Below are 17,508 nucleotides of genomic sequence, written 5' to 3'. Positions count from 1 at the left end.
TTTTAATCTTGGCATCTTGTTGTGGAGGGCAAGGGGGTCCTGTTCCCCTATTTCCTTCCCTTCCAAATAGACACGGATCTGTCAGGCTCTTTGGTTGGATTCCCAGGTACAAAATGCAGTAATGGAAGGTCCCTCCAGCAAAACAGAGAGAACTCCCAGCATGGCAGGGTGGGGGCAGTTCTGGATTAGCCCTCCCCCAGACGCAGTTGTCCGCTATGTTCATGCAGAAGGTCGCTAGTTCAATCCCTGGCATCTCCAGGTAGGGCTGAGAGAGAGAGAGACACCCCTGCCTGAAACCCTGGAGAATTATTTAATTATTCCTAAAAAAAACCCCATATTTCACAAGAAATACTTGTAACGCAAGAAACTCTGCCAAGTAGGCAAACCATTTCAGGCACCCCATAACAAATAAAACGCAGGCGAAAGAACAGGCAACATCTTTCCCAAAAACAAACAATCCCTCCCAAAAAATTAAATTATGTTTTATTTGTACACATATAGATAAAATATTGTACTTCTTTTGTAATGATCTTGTCTTTTGGGCAAAAAATTAAAGGGGCTTTTCTGGTGCCAAGTTGGTATCAGAGGGTACAGAGGTGCCCACGGACTCCACTTTGGGGACCCTAGCATTAGTATCAATAAAGCCTTTGCAGCTGCTCAGGTCTTTAGGAGAGGGGGAAATTGAAACATCATCTGCCTGTGCAATGCACGAGTGGTCTTTGTGTGATGAATTGCACTTCAGTTTCAGTTGAATATTGCACGTGCTTGATTTCGTTTATTTGTAAGCCGCCAACAAACGCGGGGAAGGCTAAAAATACCGAGTCGAAAAATGCATATATATAATTAAAGTAATTATCTTCTGCACAGTGGGCTCTTCTTCCTCGCTCCCCCAATAAAAACAAGCACCTGCTATCCCTTTGCAAAGAATCTGCAGGTGGTTTGGGGATCCAGGATGCTTATGTTGCCCGTTCATAACTGGGCATGGAATTGTGACTCGGGGAAAACATGATTTACTCCGCACGCTCAGTGTGAAGCTTGATCAAAGGAAACTGCCGGGATCAGATCATTCGCCTTGTTCTGGGCGTGTCAGGGACAAGGGCTGCCTTCATGAGCTGCTCTAATGCCTTGTTGGCTGCTACAGGGAAACATCTGGCTGGGCGGCAGATTTCGTCGGAGAGAGGGTGATGAATTCATGTTCGTCTTTCTCTCTCAGCAGCCACACGATGAGCCCCCTGTGGGGGATGAGCACCCCCATCTGTCCGTTGGTCCGACCCCCACATCTGGAACTTGAACCGGGAATCTCTCGCAGGTCCTTTCTGCACGGCTGACGCTGGAGAGATCTCAAGAGCAGGAGCCCCTGGACCGCTGCTGGAGGTAAGCCGTCGCTATGGCAACGCCAGGGATGTTCGCGGAGCTAGGCTGGCTGTTATGACACAGGGATATTCTTTGACGGAGGGGGTTTTCCTCTCCGCACGGCTGGGAAGAGCAGGTCGGTTTTGTAGCGACCGCAACTGGACCTGATCTGGGGAGAGTCTGGCGTTGTGCTTCCGATACAACCAAGCCAAGACAATGGAGATCTGGGTTACGCTGAGCCACCAGGTAACATTTCCCCGTCTGAAAGCCATAATTTCTCGTGGAATAATGAGAGACGTGTGAGTGAGAACATGTGTGCCTTTGGTTTGGCGGGAGCTTCCTTGTTGAAAGGATCAGAAGCAGACACAGAGCGTAGAAGCTTTGCTCTCTTTCCCCATTCTTGTTCTGAGTGGGCTTTCCAGCCAGGAAACCCTTTAGAGATGTAAATGGAGTGAGACAGGCGTGGATACCCGGCTTTTTCCGCCTTCACCGGAGCCCTGTAAACGAATGAACCAATTCCACACCGGTTCATTTGCAAAGATCTAACAAGGAAGAATTTAAATGCACGTGCGTCGCATGTCGGGGAGTTTCCCCACACGTTACGTTAAGTTGCGATTGTTGCATGAAATTAAGCGTCGGTGGATTTTCCCCTTCCACTGTCTCTCTGCATGATATTCTGGGTGGATTCCGAAGGAAGCTGGCTTTCCATTTCATGCTTGGGTGGCCGGAGCTGGAATTGTGAGGCAGGGGAATGAAGGATGCGGAGGAGAGGAGCAGGTTTAATTTGATAAAGGCTGGGGCTCCTGCATCTGGTCGGATGTGGGAAAATGAAGACAGAGCTGAGTCTGGAATCTTTCTTCCCTGTGCTTGCAGGAAGGATCCAGCTCTCTCAGCCACATGGTCTGAGATGGTCATGTAAAGCTGTGTGGGGTGTCAGATATGTGGGTCAGAGAGTGAGCACATCTATCTATATCTATCTAGATCAGGCATCCCCAAACTCGGCCCTCCAGATGTTTTGGGACTACAACTCCCATCATCCCCAGCTAACAGGACCAGTGGTCAGGGATGATGGGAACTGTAGTCCCAAAACATCTGGAGGGCCGAGTTTGAGGATGCCTGATCTAGATATAAAATTGTCAAGCACTGCAGTCAGTGGGGGCAGATGATGCAGACTTTTATAGGGGGCAGAATTCACACCAGAGAACCCCTGAGATGAAGTATATGTATGCTGGGGTGGGGAAAAACCAGCACAATCTGCCCCCCAAATTCTTTTATGGAGGGAAGGGCTCTTGGAACAAGGGAAAATCTGACTGTCCTGTTGACCAGGAAGGAGAGAAAGGGGTACGTGAGCCAGCCCTATCCAATAATTCTCTGGGACATACTCTGTGCTCTTGCTTTGCACAATGCCCCCTGCCCTTGAACTCTATGCTTCCTCAGAGCCCTTTATGGGCTTTGGGCGGATTCAAGCAATGGTTTGTGAACCAGGTTCTAAAAGGCTCTTGGTGACTGTAGTGTTGGCTATCAGGATCAGTAATTGCAGGCACCAGCAGAGATGTGTTTCCAGCGCTCTCAGTGCCCTGGCAGGAGAAGCCAGGCTTTACTACATCAGGGAAGGGGTAAGAATGCTAGAGTTGGAAACGGGGCTTCCCACAGGTGGGGAGGGCGGCTGCTACAGGCACTTCCGATCTGGCTGAGACTGGCTCACAAGCTGCTGTGTTCATTGGCAGTTGTAGTGAAGCTAACAAGGAGCTTCCTCAGGCTTTGCCTGGAGGTTACTCACTTCCATTCCCCTCTTTGCTGGTGGTGGAACTGAAACTTGAAATTAGTCGGTTGGTCAGTCGAATCTGGTAGGTTTGTAAGTCAGGGTGTTGTGAGCCCTGATTTGGGTCTATTTTCATAACTCAAACAGAGATAGATTATGAACTGAATATTTTCCGTGCTTGCATGGTTACAGGACGAAGAGCAGATCAACACCATACTTTTAAAGCACATTGAATGCACCTTTAAAGCACATGGCTTCCCCAAAAGAACACTGGGAACTGTAGTTCCCCCTGCTTGCAGAGCTATAGTTCCCAGCATCCTTAAGAGGCTGCAGCTCCCAGGATTCTTTGGGACGAACCATGTGCTTTAAATGTGTTTTGGATGTGTGGTGTGGATCTGCCCTAAGCAGCCAATTCCCACTACCATTGCACATGCTCAGTTGTTTGCTGCCCTTTAATTTCTAAAGGAAATGAAAACATCCCATTTGCACGTGAGGAGTGTTGGTTTCGCTCGAACTATTTGGCAAAGGGAGCCAATCCGTTTGAGCTGTGGCTCCCTGCCAAACTACCCTTGTAAGCCTGCAGGCCTCCAGGCCTTTTGATTCGGCCCTTTTCCAGGCCATACCCTTTCCTCAGACCACACCTCTTACCAGCCCTGTTCTACCCCATCCTCAAGTGCTTTTGCCTGGCCGGAATGTGCCCTTGAGTTGCGGGAGCATCTCACTTCCCTAAGGCGAAGGCTAGACAAACACCTGACATCAGCTGAGCGTAGGGCAAGAGTCACATCCGTAGCTCCACTCACTTTTAGCCTCTTGCCTTAATAAAAATAAAAATAATAAAATTTTATTTATAATCCGCCCTCTCCAGCCGAAGCCGGGCTCAGAGCGGCTAACAACAATAAAAGTAACACAGCATTCTAAAATCAATTCATTCTAAAATCATTCAAAATCAAATTAATGGTAACCATTGGGCTAGAGTTCTGTGAGACTGTGCCTTGGCCAAAGGCCTGGTGGAACAGCTCTGTCTTGCAGGCCCTGTGGAAAGATGTCAAGTCCCGCAGGGCCCTAGTCTCTTCTGGCAGAGCGTTCCACCAGGTCAGGGCCACAGCCGAAAAAGCTCTGGCTCTGGTTGAGGCCAGCCTAGCTTCCCTGTGGCCCGGGACCTCCAAGATGTTTTTGTTTGAAGACTGTAAGGTCCTCCATGGGACATACCAGGAGAGGCGGTCCCGTAGGTACAAGGGTCCTAGGCCGTATAGGGCTTTAAAGGTTAAAACCAGCACCTTAAACCTGATCCTGTACTCCATCGGGAGCCAGTGCAGCTGGTACAGGTGAATGTGATCCTGCGGCAAGGACCCCGTAAGGAGTCTCGCCGCTGCATTCTGCACCTGCTGGAGTTTCTGGGTCAGTCTCAAGGGCAGCCCCACGTAGAGTGAGTTACAATAATCAAGTCTGCCTTGCCCCAAACTGGCAGGTAGCCCCCAGACGGCTGCAGAGGAGGCAATGTGGCCCTCAGGCTGGAAAGCGCATGTAATAATAAGCAGTCCGGGAAGGGTGAATCAGGAGATGTGACGCTGCAACGCGAGGGGAGGAAAAGAGCAGCATGTGACGCGTGCAGCCTTTGCAAGATGCATTTGGGTAACGCAAGCACGAAGCTCCAAAGATACTTTGAAGCCCTCTAATAGGAGAGGGTTTTCCTCATGGTTTATTATGCTGGATTCGTAACACAGTGAGCAAATGGTGAGGATGTTGTTTTGCTCATCCCTTCTCATTACAGAGCTGAGCGCTCTCGCTCTCTTCTGTGCAGGATCTGCCCATCAGCTGCCTTTCCCCCCACTTCATGGGAGGGGGATGGAGAATAACAGGGGCTTGCCCTCTGCAAGAAGGCCGTCCGTCCTTCCATTATGGATATATTACTATCTATTCTATGGGTATAACAACCAGCATTTGTGCGTCATATTAGAAGTGCAGCAGGCTCCTGTCACCCTTACACCAGTTCTGGTCTTGCTGTTATCCCCATATTCCAGGTGGAAGACAGAGGCATAGTTCCCAGTGCAAGGGAACCTTGTTTGTAGCAGAGGCAGGGTTGCCAACATTTTTATTGGCCCTTGTTCCTCTCCCTTTAGCAGCAGAAATTAAATAGCTGCTGGCATGCTGAAATCTAGCAGGCGGACCTCTTCCAGGCATGGAGGTTTTCAATGGGGAAAGGCTTCAAACCTGATAAATTGATGCATGCTGCCAGCTGCCAAGGGCGCAAAAGGGGAGCCAGATTTCTTCTTTTTGCAAGACTTGGCATTTGCACCAGGGGACTCTGAAGTTTGTGGCCACACTACCAAGCCTTTTGAATCTGAACTTGCAGGAATACCCCCCGAAGGCTAAAAATACACTAGCTGAAAACTTTGAGCTGAGCCTTGATGGTTTGCCCTGGGAAGGAGGAATGCCTTTTAACGTCCTTTCCTGTGGCAGGGGCCCAGCCCAAAACAATGGCAAGTGGTTCAAAATGCTGTGCGGCCCTGTTTCTCGGCCAACGGTGCACGGCAGACTGTGAAATCCGGCCGGGGCTAACCTAGTTTTCCTGCGTTACTACAAGGAACTTTCTGTCTTGCTTCTGGGACAGGCTCTGCTCCCTTCCCCCCACCAACCTCTGAGCTCCCCCCCCCCCGCCTTCCAGACAATGTGCTCAGCGATTCACATCCTCCATGAGGCCTTCTCAGAGGAAAAGCAGTGGCTGGTGTGGGGCTGGGTTGCCGCCAAAGCTCAGGGCATTTGGCCTTCATCTGACAAGGAGCACAATGCAAACCCCTCACCCCACTTATGGTGTCAAAGAGACGGCGAAGTCTGGAGTCCGCGCTTTTCCCATCCAGGTGGACACTGAGTTAGGGATGCTTATGAAATTCCCCTCATCTGACTTTGGGATTGGATTGGAGAGTTCTGGGTGGCATTAAAAACACTCCTTTTGTCCTATTTATATACAATGTCCAAACCATGCTCAGTCTGCTATCCCTTTCAGTTCCTCTGGGACTTTCTCCCCCAGTCCTCTGAAAGTGTATGTTGCAATACACAAAACACCGACTCTGGACAAGGGCCGTAGCCCAATGATCTGGGAGAGCATGAGACTTTTAATCTCAGGCTTGTGGGCTCAAGCCCCACGTTGGGCTAAAGGTTACTGCATTGCAGGGGGTTGCACTCTCGTGGTCCCTTCCAACTCTACAATTCTATGATTCTGTGCAGGAGGGCCTCGGTTCCATCCCCAATGGCATCTCCAAGTAGGGCTTGGGAAAAGTCTCTGTACGAAACCCAGGCAAGTCACTGCCAGCCAGTGCAGGCACTACTGAGCTAGAGAGATCAATGATCTGACTTGGTAAACAGCTTCCAGACCATCTTGGTATGAGGACACTGCAACCACATCAAAATTCATTGGGTGCAGTTAAAAAAAAAAGCTGCAGCTGAAAAGTTGTGGCACAGGGTCCAAATCTGGAATGAACTTGAGAAATCATTCTACAGTGGTGCCCCGCAAGACGAAATTAATTCGTTCCGCAAGTTTTGTCGTCTAACGAATTTTTCGTCTTGCGAATCACGAAATCCCATAGGAATGCATTGAAAATCAATTAATGCGTTCCTATGGTCAAAAAAAGTCCAAACAAAGCCAAATTTGGTACAACAACAGTTTATTAACTGCTCTTTAAAGTCACACATACTGTAAAGAGCAGTTCAAAAATTGAAGGGAAAATAAATTAACTTTATAAACAAAACATGTCTTTGTTTTTAGACAAAGGAAACAAAGCCGCGAGACGTTTTCGTCTTGCGAAGCAAGCCCATAGGGAAATTTCGTCTTGCGAGGCAAATCGAAAACGGAAAAACCTTTCGTCTAGCGAGTTTTTTGTCTTGCGAGGCATTCGTCTTGCGAGGTACCACTGTAGTTCAACCAGCATTTGAGAGGCATGGAACGCTGGGCAGATCAAGAAAGGAATGGGTTGCAAATTTGCCGATATGCATGTATATATTCTCATTTGACTAAGGCTGGAGCAGACAGAAATTTTTTTTCTTTACCCAGACAATTGGAAGCATTTTGAAATAGGAATGTCTCTGTGTTCATGGTTTGTGCTGGAAGGGTTCCCAAGCTTTATTGCACCCGGAGGCATATTTTGAAATCTAAGGAGCTGGTGTGGGCTGCTGCCCATTTCACAGACAAAAAAAAATCTTGTGATACTCAGGACCCTTCCCCCAAAGCAAAGCACTATACCCCACCCCCTGCCCCAAATAAAGCACAGACAAAACAGCAAGCAACACCTCCCCCGAAAGATTGCATTTGGTCCCTGGACTAAATGCCCTCATTACTAAATGCCCCTCATTTAGAAAGTCTCTGCATGCAGAAATCTAGCCTGCCATGTTCCAGCTTTGCCTCTTCCCTGAAGCACTTGTTTTCTGTGTGTGGGGAGGAATTCTTTGCAGAGAGTGTTCCATCAAATGAGATCTTCCCCCTCTTCATTCAGAAGTGGTACAGCTTGGACACAGGTTGAGAACTGCATGAAAATGAGACTCAAGTGAGAAGGAGATATGGTGAATGCCTGACTCTGTAGAGCAGGAGCGAGGGACCTTTAGCCTGCCAGATGAGGCTAAACTAAAACTCCCATCAGTCTCAGGAAGCATGGGCAATGGCCAAGGATGATGGGAATTGTGGTCCAGCAACATCTGGGGGGCCTTAGATTCCCCACACCTTCCGTAGAATGTACTAGTCAAGAGCAATGGAGTTGAAATGGGCAGTGTCAATACCATCTGTGGAACTCACCTTCAAGAGTTAAAAGAAAGTCCTTCTTCACAAAGCACTTAGTTAGACTACGGAACTCCCTCCCACAGGAGGCAGTGGTGGCCACTGACTTGGATGGCTTCAAAAGAGGATTGTTCAGATTCATGGAGGAGAGTCGGCTAACGATGGCTCCTAGCCATGATGTCTATGCTCTGCCGCCACAGTTGGAAGAAGTAATGCTTCTGAAAACCAGTCACTGGAAGCCACAGGAGGGGAGAAGGCTCCCGTGCTCAGCTCCTGCTTACTGGTTTCCCCTCATATCTTTGGTTGGTCACCATGAGAACAGGATGCCAGACTAGATGGGCCAATGGCCTTAAGTTCTTATTCTCCACTTTTCCCTTGATTTCGCTAACCAGCCAGGTGCAAAAAGCCACAAGAGCGAGTTTCCTCACAAGTGTTGAGAACCTTTTGAATGTTCGCCAAGGAAGGGACGCTCCTCCACCCCTGCAAAAAAAGGGGGAAAGTATGGTATAATAGAGTCTCATGACAAAATAATTACAGTGTTCGATCAATTCCAGGAGATCTGCATTGGAGCCAAAACTGAGACACACGTGAGTGGTGATGGGCACAATTAGTTTTAGCCTTGATAAAGTGCGTAGGGTGATCGTCACTCCATCCAGTTTCCTCTACCTGGGAGCAGCTCTACAGGGTCTTTTTTTTGTTTTGTTTTTTTAAAGGCTTTCCCCCAGATGTGTTCTGTGAGATTCTTTCACCCACAGATGCCCATCCTGAGACCTTCTGCATACAAATCCAGCAATCTACAGCTGCACCACGGCTCTCTGCAAAGGATCCTTATATACTAAATAATGATTATGATGATTTATTTATACCCCATCCATCTGGCTGGGTTTTCCCAGCCACTCTGGGCAGCTCCCAATAGAATATTAAAAACACAATAAAACATTAAAAACTTCCCTAAACAGGGCAGCCTTCAGAAGTCTTCTAAAAGTCAGATAGTTGTTTATCTCCTTGACATCTGATGGGAGGGCGTTCCACAGGGCGGACCCCACTACCGAGAAGGTCCTCTGCCTGGTTCCGTGTAACCTCACTTCTCGCAGTGAGGGAACTGCCAGAAGGACCTCGGAGCTGGACCTCAGTGTCCAGGCTGAACGATGGGGGTGGAGACGCTCCTTCAGGTATACTGGGCCGAGGGCGACACCCCTACCTGCCGAATTCCTCTCGCCAGGTCCCAAGATCACCACCAGGTCTCTTGAGGCTCAATCTTTGAGATTCCTGAGACGGAGCTAAGGGCGGGGTCTCAGTTTTGGGGGACGAGCCTGATGGGGCGTAGCAGCAAGTAGCACTTGCACTCTCAAGGGAGGCGCTTGGTGGTGATGGACATGAAGTGAAGAGGGAAAGCTCTCTGACCAAGCAGAGAATTGCCTGTTCCCCTGGCAGTATACCTAAGGACTGATCCCTGAATTGGTGTCAGTAGTGCGCTTGTGCTGAACCGTCTGGAATGCCAGAGGATCTGGGTGTCTGCCGACCTATTCTCCCACATGGTGCCCTCCGTCCCCGCCTGTCTTTCTTCCCCATATTTGAAGCACACCCATGTTTTTGTTTGCTTGTGTTGTGCTGATGGATCCACTACTGTTGAAACTCCCAGGGTTGGGTTGAATGAAAGATTTCCCCCTAGCTGAGATATTTCTTCTGATAACCTGCTAGGTGAGATACGCCCGCCCACCTAAGCCCCACCTTGGGGTGCAGTGAGTGGAGGCATTCCAGGCGAGGTTCCAAAAGAGAGCATGAGCCAGTCAACATAACGGCACTTATTTATTTTACTGTATTTTGTAAAATTTGTACGCCGCTTAATTGCAAGGGAAAAAACCCTTGAAGAGGTTTGCCAAAAGAATGAACAGTAAAACTATCAATAAAAACTGCTATTTGAAACATTCAAAGAGTAATTAAAATTCACAATGAGCCTCGTTAAAACACCTGTCAACGTTCTACGTATCTGAGTAGGCTTGCCGGACCAAAAGCTCTTTCAGCATTCCTCACCTTCCCTTGCCTTTTTTTGGTTTTAGAATTGCCCTCCACCCCACTCTTCCTCCATGATTGATTCAGATCAGTTTGTTAAACATGGATGCCTCTGGGAAGCTCCAGGGCCAACCAGAAGGTGGGCGGAGAGACAGGGGACTCTTTTGTGTTCGGGCCCAGAGTCAGCAGAGGCCCCAAAACCTGCACTTTATTTTTAATTATTTTAAAAAGCAAGTTTCTAGTCCTCATAGAACAAAAGTTATGAAGCAAAATTTTCAGGTGCCACTTGAAGCGATTGCTTTGTGAGGAAGGAGCCCACTGCTGTGTTTTTAGACAATGCGTAAATTGACAGATAAAACTGATGCAGGGAATTGGACTAGATGACCCAGATCCAATTCTAAAATTCTATGATTCTGTCGAGAAAGATCAGTCTTACACACGCACCAGGAAGACCTCAAAGCAGCTTCAAAATGAACCAGGAAGTCCAGATGATGGAGAAAGGGCTTAATGGTTTGTTTTGGGTCTTGCTTGGCAAGTCTGTCTCTTTCCCTAGATTCAGACAGTGGAGAAGGGATTGCCTAGTTTATTTTGAAGCTGTTTTTTTTTTGGGGGGGGGGTGTTTAATCTTCCCTGAAAATGAAATTGTGGCCGGGAGAACAGAATCCCTGTGACTTGAGCAAAATTGTGTCCATCCAAAACCAAAAGGCAGGAGCAAAGACAGGCAGTCTTGCTGTTTCGAATTCAGGTTTCATTTCATTCAGATTTTCCATTCATATATGCATGTTTATTTCTTTTCTACCAACATATGCATTTTATGCACGCCTTCCCCTAATATAGGCATCTTGCACACATTATTTGCTTGGAGAACTGAATCCCAAGTGTGAATTTCAAAGGATAGCCAAGTTTTGGTTTACCTTGCATTTCGGGAAGTGCAGATTAGGTGGGTTCTCCCTTAAAATAGGAACCAACCCAAATCTCTCTCCCTCTTCCCCACTCTGTCTTCAGAAGCAGCAGGGTGTTTGGAAACTGTCCATCATCACAATTCTATTTAGAACTTAAGAGTGTTTAATCAGATGAACACTTGCGTCCTGATTGTGTGCATGTTTTCTTAGGAGCAAGTGTATACAAGATTGATGTCAAACAGGAAAAGTTGTCTTTCCTGTCTGTCTTTCATCCTTGGACATGGGATTGTGGCTGTAAACTTATGTGGACTTACTCTGGAGTAGGGATGTGGGGAAAATTTGATTCAGATCTCATTTGAAGCTGTATCAATCAAATTCACACTATCTGAAACTGTACCGGCAGTCCTGTATAGAGAAGCTTTTAATGTATGATGTTTTACTGTGTTTGGTGTTTAAATTTGTTGGAAGCTGCCCAGAGTGGCTGCCCAGATAGGTAGCACAACAACAAACAAAACACAGTTGTCCTTTGAAATTTTCGAGTACAGTGGTACCTCGGGTTACAGACGCTTCAGGTTACAGGCTCCTCTATCCCAGAAACAGTACCTCGGGTTAAGAACTTTGCTTCAGGATGAGAACAGAAATCGCGTGGCGGCAGCGCGGCGGCAGCAGGAGGCCCCATTAGCTAAAGTGGTACCTCAGGTTAAGAACAGTTTCAGGTTAAGAACGGATCTCCAGAACGAATTAAGTTCTTAACTTGAGGTACCACTGTATCTGAAATTATTATGCAGTTCACCAACCGAGAAATGCTTACAAAAATGCTTCTATTAGGGGAAATTGTGAGTAAAAATGAATACATTGTTAGAGGAAATTTGCTTGCAGAATGTGTACATTAGTTAAAACAGCATATAAAAATGTGTTTATTGGGAGAAATTTGCAGTAGAATGCTGATGAATTTTCCTGACATGTTGCTGCAAAATGTGCAGGCCTGAGTTTAAGACTGGAAAAATGAGAACCCAGGAGAACTGAAATGGACAGATCCTTTCTGTCCTTACACTGGAGTAAACCCCACTGAAGTCTGTAGAATTGCTTCTCCCCAAAAGGCTGAACAGCGACAGCATCATTTATTTCCAGGGGGACGTACCAGAAGACAGGGAATGCCCTTAAGAATCTGGGGCAGGTGGCATTCATGGCATGAAACATTTGGAGAATAGTAGGAAAAGCCAAAGCTCAGCGGTAGAGCTCATGTTTTGCCTGGGGTCTCTAGGCTAGGTCTAGGAATGCCGCCTTTCTGCGACGCTGGAGAGGTTTTATTTTCACCCTTTTAGTTGATGAGCTGTTTCACAAGCGTTTTGTTTCGGTTAACATGCCCCAATCTTCATGGCATCAGGTTGATCAACTTGATTCTTCATTATCTTTTGAGGAGCATGCATGACCTCTTTTTCGAAGCCATAGCCTATTCAAAACCTAATCTTGTGTTGGTGGGGAGTCCATCTGGAGTGGGTGACTTCCAACTTTTAAAAACACATGTCATTGTTCCTCAAGTTGCTTCCCAGTGCTGCTGCCATTGGTTGCCACTGGTTGATGTCACAGACAAGATGAGCACCAAAGGGTTGGGTCTTAGTGACAGGGGTCAGAGCAAGGATAGCTGCAAAGCAGGGGAGCAAAGCAGGCAGAAGACAGAGAAATGAGCCTGAGGGAAGGGTAAGTGGTGAAGGAGAAGAACTTGTGGCCGGACAGGGGAAAGAGCAATTTAGCTTGGGGAGGTAGGCAAAGAGGATGTGGGGGCCTGGGGAAAAGGCATTTAAAAGGATGAGAAAAGAAGGCAGAAATATTTGCCCTGTAGATTTCTCCCCCCCCCCCCAAAAAAAAAAAACCAACCAGCAGGTTCTGGGTCTATTCTGGAAATGCTGCTGCCCTCCCTTCAGAAACCATGTTTTAGGTGAGGAGGACGATTTCTCCTCCTGCAGGAGTACAGTTTTTTTCATCCATTTGCGTATAAATTCATGTTCTTTGTACTATGCTGATTTATTTTTCCTTTGGAGATATGTGTGTTACTAATCCTCCACACTGAGAGCTCGTTTTGGTTGCGAAGGCAGTTGCGGATTCTCCAAACATATAAGCAACATTGTCCAGGGATCTTCTCTGCATCTCCACTCTGCTAAATCCACCCAGAGAGTCCTGTGGGTGGCATCTGAGAGGCTTGTGGTTTAGGGTTCCTGAGCTTTCCATAGAGAAGTGCTGGAAGCATAAGGGAGGCCTCTGGTAAAGGAGGTATCTAACTACCCAAGAGCCATGAGTTCTGTTGCCGTAAATTGGCTGTCTTTAGGATTCCGTAGGACATTCCTTGGATTCCCAATGTGGTGCCCATGGGCATCATGGCACCCTCGAAACCCCCCCCCCCAGCACATGAGTAGGCACACTACATCTCCCAATTTGTAAAAATTGGGTTTCTTTTATTATTGTGGGTGGCACAGGGCTGGCTGGAAAGTGCATATATACAGTCTTGTCCGGCCTCCTTACCTACTTTCTCCACAATGCCTCTGGGCCCCACATGTGAGTCTCCTTTGTTTTGTTGCATGGTGTGTATTTGGTTTGGTTTGGTTTGGTTTGGTTTTATTTTGTTTTGTTTGTAGGTATTGTTCCTTTAGGATGATTGTTCAGTTGAGGGGAGTGTTTGTTTTGGGGGTGGGTTGCCTGCTTTATTGGGCTCTGTGTTACTTGCTTTGGAGGGTGTGTAGGGTTTTGTTTTGTTTTTAACCTAGGCTGATCCACACTTACCTTTTGCCTCTATTTTCATGTACAGAGCCACACTTTAAAGCTCCATATATAATTGCTCTTTGTTTTGCTCTAGAGCTTTCCTAACAATAAACTGTTCTTTAGTGCTCAATCAGACCAAACAGCAATTCGGGTTTTCCAGATGTAGCTGTTTGCTCCTATTCAGCTTTAAAGAGCAAGTTTTTGCTGGAAAAGCTCAGGAGCAAAAAAGGAAAAGGAAAAGGGAGCTCAGACACAGAACTTTAAGACTCGAACTGAGTCTGGAAAGAGCAGAGCAAAAGGTAAGTGTGAAAAAGCCACTAGTTTTGTTGTGTGGATGTGTCTGAACATCACCACTTATTTGTCTGTGAAATGGGTATTTTGTGCTGCCCATGCCTGTTTCTTAGATTTCCAAATGTACCCCCAAGCCCCACAAAAGAGGTGAAGACCCCTGACTCTTTGGGCCTCCATTCATTGATATAACAGCCTTTTACTGGAATCCTTTTGTAAGCTGTATTTTGAATTAACATGTTCTACAATATGTGGGAGAATTGGGGCGGGGAGAGAGACTCACGCAGCTAAAGCTTTGAAAACAACCCGTCCTTCTGTTTTTCAGAGAGAATTCTGGAACTGAGTCGTTGCTCTTCTTGTGTGTCCTTGATCTTACTGTGCCTAGAGACGCAGCTGTCAAATGATCAGGGGTTTATGAGGTAATTAACAGTGATGGGGTGGAGAGAAACAGATCCTTAGTTGTGACGCTATTGTCTTCCCATTTTGAAATAAGAATAGTTATAATAATACAGCCAAACTTTCCCCCTCCTTGGTGAAGCTGTCATGTGAAGATGGATCATGCATGGTTCGTTTATTTACCTGATCGGTTTCTTTTTATAGAAAATAAACACACACACACACACACCATTTTTGTTCAGCTCTAGTTACCTTGGCTTGCCAACTTTTGTCCTTGCCTCTGCTCCTGTACTGTTTGAAACAGCTTGACACACTCGCAGAAATTAAACAGGTGCAGCTTTTCCTCGTATAGCTTCCTCTCTCCATGCCAGGGAAAACTTTCGCCTGCTGAATTTGAGCGTGCAGCAGGCAGAGGAGCAGGACGAACAAAGCAGTGCGAAAAAAGTTGACTACCTGAATGCCAGGCCAAACAGGAAGGTGTGAGAACAGTTCTGAATGGCTTTCCTCTCTGAAGGACCCTCTAGGGAAAGGGAGTTCCATGCTTATGGGACAACTGCTGGAAATCCTCCAAGAACTGGGAATCTGGTGGATGTGGGGTGTGTTCATGTGACCACCTTTGAGTACACGGAAGCTGTCCATCCCCCTGGTGCATTTCACAGCTCTCCCTTCCCCAACCTGTTCACATCAGCACAGCTTCATTAATGTCAGAATCATTCCTTTGGTGCTCACCTTAGCAGGTGAGGTCTTCGCCCCCCCACAGGTGTTCCCACTTTGGCTGGAGACCAAATAGGAATGGCTTAAGGACTCCAACTGCTCTGAAGCTGGTTTGATAAACAATGCGTCAAACGGTATTATGGTACTTTAGAACAAAGCACAGGATACATATGAATTTTGGGTTGTATTCTGCGAGCAGAGAACAGAAACCCAGCCCTGGGAGCACAGTGAATGCACAGCAAACAGGAATGTGAAAACAGCTTCGATCCGCAACCTGTTCCCTGGCACTGACCCACCCAAGTGCTTCAGGAAGGCCTTCACGGGAACTTTCTCAGTCCAAAAGCAGCTCAATATCCCCCTCCTTGAGTGGTGTGCGAAGCAGCTTGTGGGAGGCGGGCACCGCCTTTGCTGCCAAAGGAAAGGCCCCTGGATGTGTTGAGACTCGCTGCCTGTGTTGCTCCACCAAGGAGAGAGAACGAGAGGATGGGGTGGACTTTCTGGTTTCCTGACTCACAGCGAGTGACAGCAGCAGCCCGCTCTCTCTGGGGAGAGCATTCTGGGCACTTTCCAGTCGGAACGGGGTTCCAGCAAAGGCACAGCTCTGGAGGAGGAGGAGGAGGAAGAAGAAGAAGAAGAGAGCCATTTATTTGCAAGAAAACAGACTGGAGTTTCCTTGAGCCAGGAAGCCAGGTCTTCAGCTGGGAGAGCTGCCTGGGGAGATTGTGGCTGAGGGGGAACTTTGCCTGCCTCGGTCCAAGAGGCTACTGCAGAACTGGTCTGGCCCAGAAGCCATCATTGCTGCAGCCAGCCAGCCAAGGCCTCCATTGCCAAAGGGTGGATTCATTTGCTATTCCACAGAAGGATGCCCACAAATGCAGCCTGGCCTCCACACCCTCCCGGAAAGGTAACAGATGCCCCCTCCTCTTCCTCAGTCTTCGCTGGGTGTGCAAGTTGGACGTTTGTGTTTGGTGGCGCTGTCAGGGCAGGACTTATGGCAGAGGTCCAGGGCCCCACTCAGCAAGAGGGACTGCCAAATGCAGCAGGGCCGACCTGCCACACTTCAAGGTGCGCTGCCATCTAAACAAGAGCATGCTTTTAAATTCAGTCTGAAATGACCCCGGTGCACCACTGTCCATGTTGCCAAGTCACAGGGTTTGAGTTCTAGGTGGCTTTTGGTCTGGCATGGGAGGAAGACTGGACTTCATGGTAATGGTCTCTCTTTCCTGAGCCAGCTGTGGGATTTGTGGGAGGGGGCCGCAGCCAATGCACCCTCCTCAAGGGAGCCCCTTTCACCTACAAAGTGCAGGCAGGCATGTGATCTGAGGGTTCCTGAACCTTGCAATGCTGAGGGAGGAAGGCTGTCGATGGGCCACGTTGGCTCTGCTCTGCTTCCACAGTCGGAGGCAGTAATGCTTCTGAATGCCAGTTGTGGGTGGGAGAAAGTGCTCTTGTCCGCGTGTCCTCCTTGGGGGTTTCCCATTGGAGATCTGATTGGCCACTGTGAGGACAGGATGCTGGGCTAGATGGACCACTGACCTGATCCTGCAGGCACTTCTTATGCTCTTATGATAATGGAGGGTGGGAGGGCTGTCCTTTTCCCAGTCCTAGCAAACATCTGGTGTCCCCCTTCATTGTGGCACTTTTTGTCCACCTGGGGCCTTCCAGATGTTGTGGACTGCAGCTTCCATCAGCCTCAGTGGTCAGAGGTGGTGACAAATGGTCATTTCCAGAGGATAATGCTGGGGGATGTTGTTCAGCCCCATGGTGCCTTCAGTGCGGAGTTCCTCAGTGTTCAAACTTATTGCCCATGCTGTTTAACTGCATCTACATGAAACCACTGAGTGGGGTCATCTGGAGTTTTGGAGTACATTGTCAGCAATATGCTGGTGGCACGTAGCTCTACTTCTCCTTTTCTTCTGCAGCTGTGGCTGTGAATGTGGTGGACCATTGTTTTGCCTTGGTCATGAACTGGATGAGAGTCAATAAACTGAAGCTCAATCCAGGTATGACTGAAGCACTATTAGTGGGTGGTTCCCTAGACAAGATGGATGGGAGACGGCCTGCTCTTGATGAGGTTACACTTCCTCTGAAGGAGCAGGTATGTAGCTTGGGGGTGGATGTGGATCCATTTCTGTCGCTTGAGGCTCAAGTGGCCTTGAGGGCACGGAGTGCCTTCCATCAGCTTCGGCTGGTGGCCCAGCTACGCCCCATCTGTTGTCTATGCTCTGGTAACTTGTAGGTTACATTATGGCAATGTTTATTGCTGTGTACATTGGGCTGCCTCTGAAGATGGTTCGGAAACTTCAGCCAGTGCAGAATTTGGCGGCTCACTGGTTGCTCACTGGTGCAAAACTGTTTGAGCATATAATGCCATTCCTAGTCCAAATGCACTGGCTGCCAAATAGTTTCTGGGCCCAATTCAAAGTACTGGTCTTGAAGTATAAAGCCTTAAATATTCTGCTCTCGTCAGACCTCACCTGGAGTACTGTGTCCAGTTCTGGGCACCACAATTCAAGAAGGACACTGACAAACTGGAACGTGTCCAGAGGAGGGCAACC

At 47.9% G+C, this 17,508-nt stretch overlaps 1 protein-coding gene across 9 annotated transcripts in view; it reads left to right on the top strand.

Moving 5' to 3' along the window:
• SEMA4A (semaphorin 4A) overlaps positions 1 to 17,508 on the top strand; it is an 80,130-nt gene that overhangs the window by 11,297 nt on the left and 51,325 nt on the right. For 3 of the 9 annotated variants that reach the window (XM_081174554.1, XM_081174557.1, XM_081174552.1), the window contains 2 exons: positions 1,214 to 1,374; positions 14,166 to 14,259. The gene's annotated coding sequence lies outside the window, so the exon portion shown is untranslated. Of the gene's footprint in view, positions 1 to 1,213; positions 1,375 to 1,471; positions 1,600 to 12,362; positions 12,497 to 14,165; positions 14,260 to 15,536; positions 15,855 to 17,508 lie in introns of those variants that run through there. The other 6 variants (XM_081174555.1, XM_081174559.1, XM_081174556.1 and 3 more) reach the window with 6 other exon arrangements.

The sequence above is a fragment of the Podarcis bocagei genome (assembly GCF_964188305.1).
Source record: "Podarcis bocagei genome assembly, chromosome: 16".
In the NCBI taxonomy this organism is placed as follows: Eukaryota; Metazoa; Chordata; class Lepidosauria; order Squamata; family Lacertidae; genus Podarcis; species Podarcis bocagei.
The sequence above is the reverse complement of the archived record's forward strand: the minus strand, read 5'-3'. Positions and strand labels throughout refer to the sequence as shown.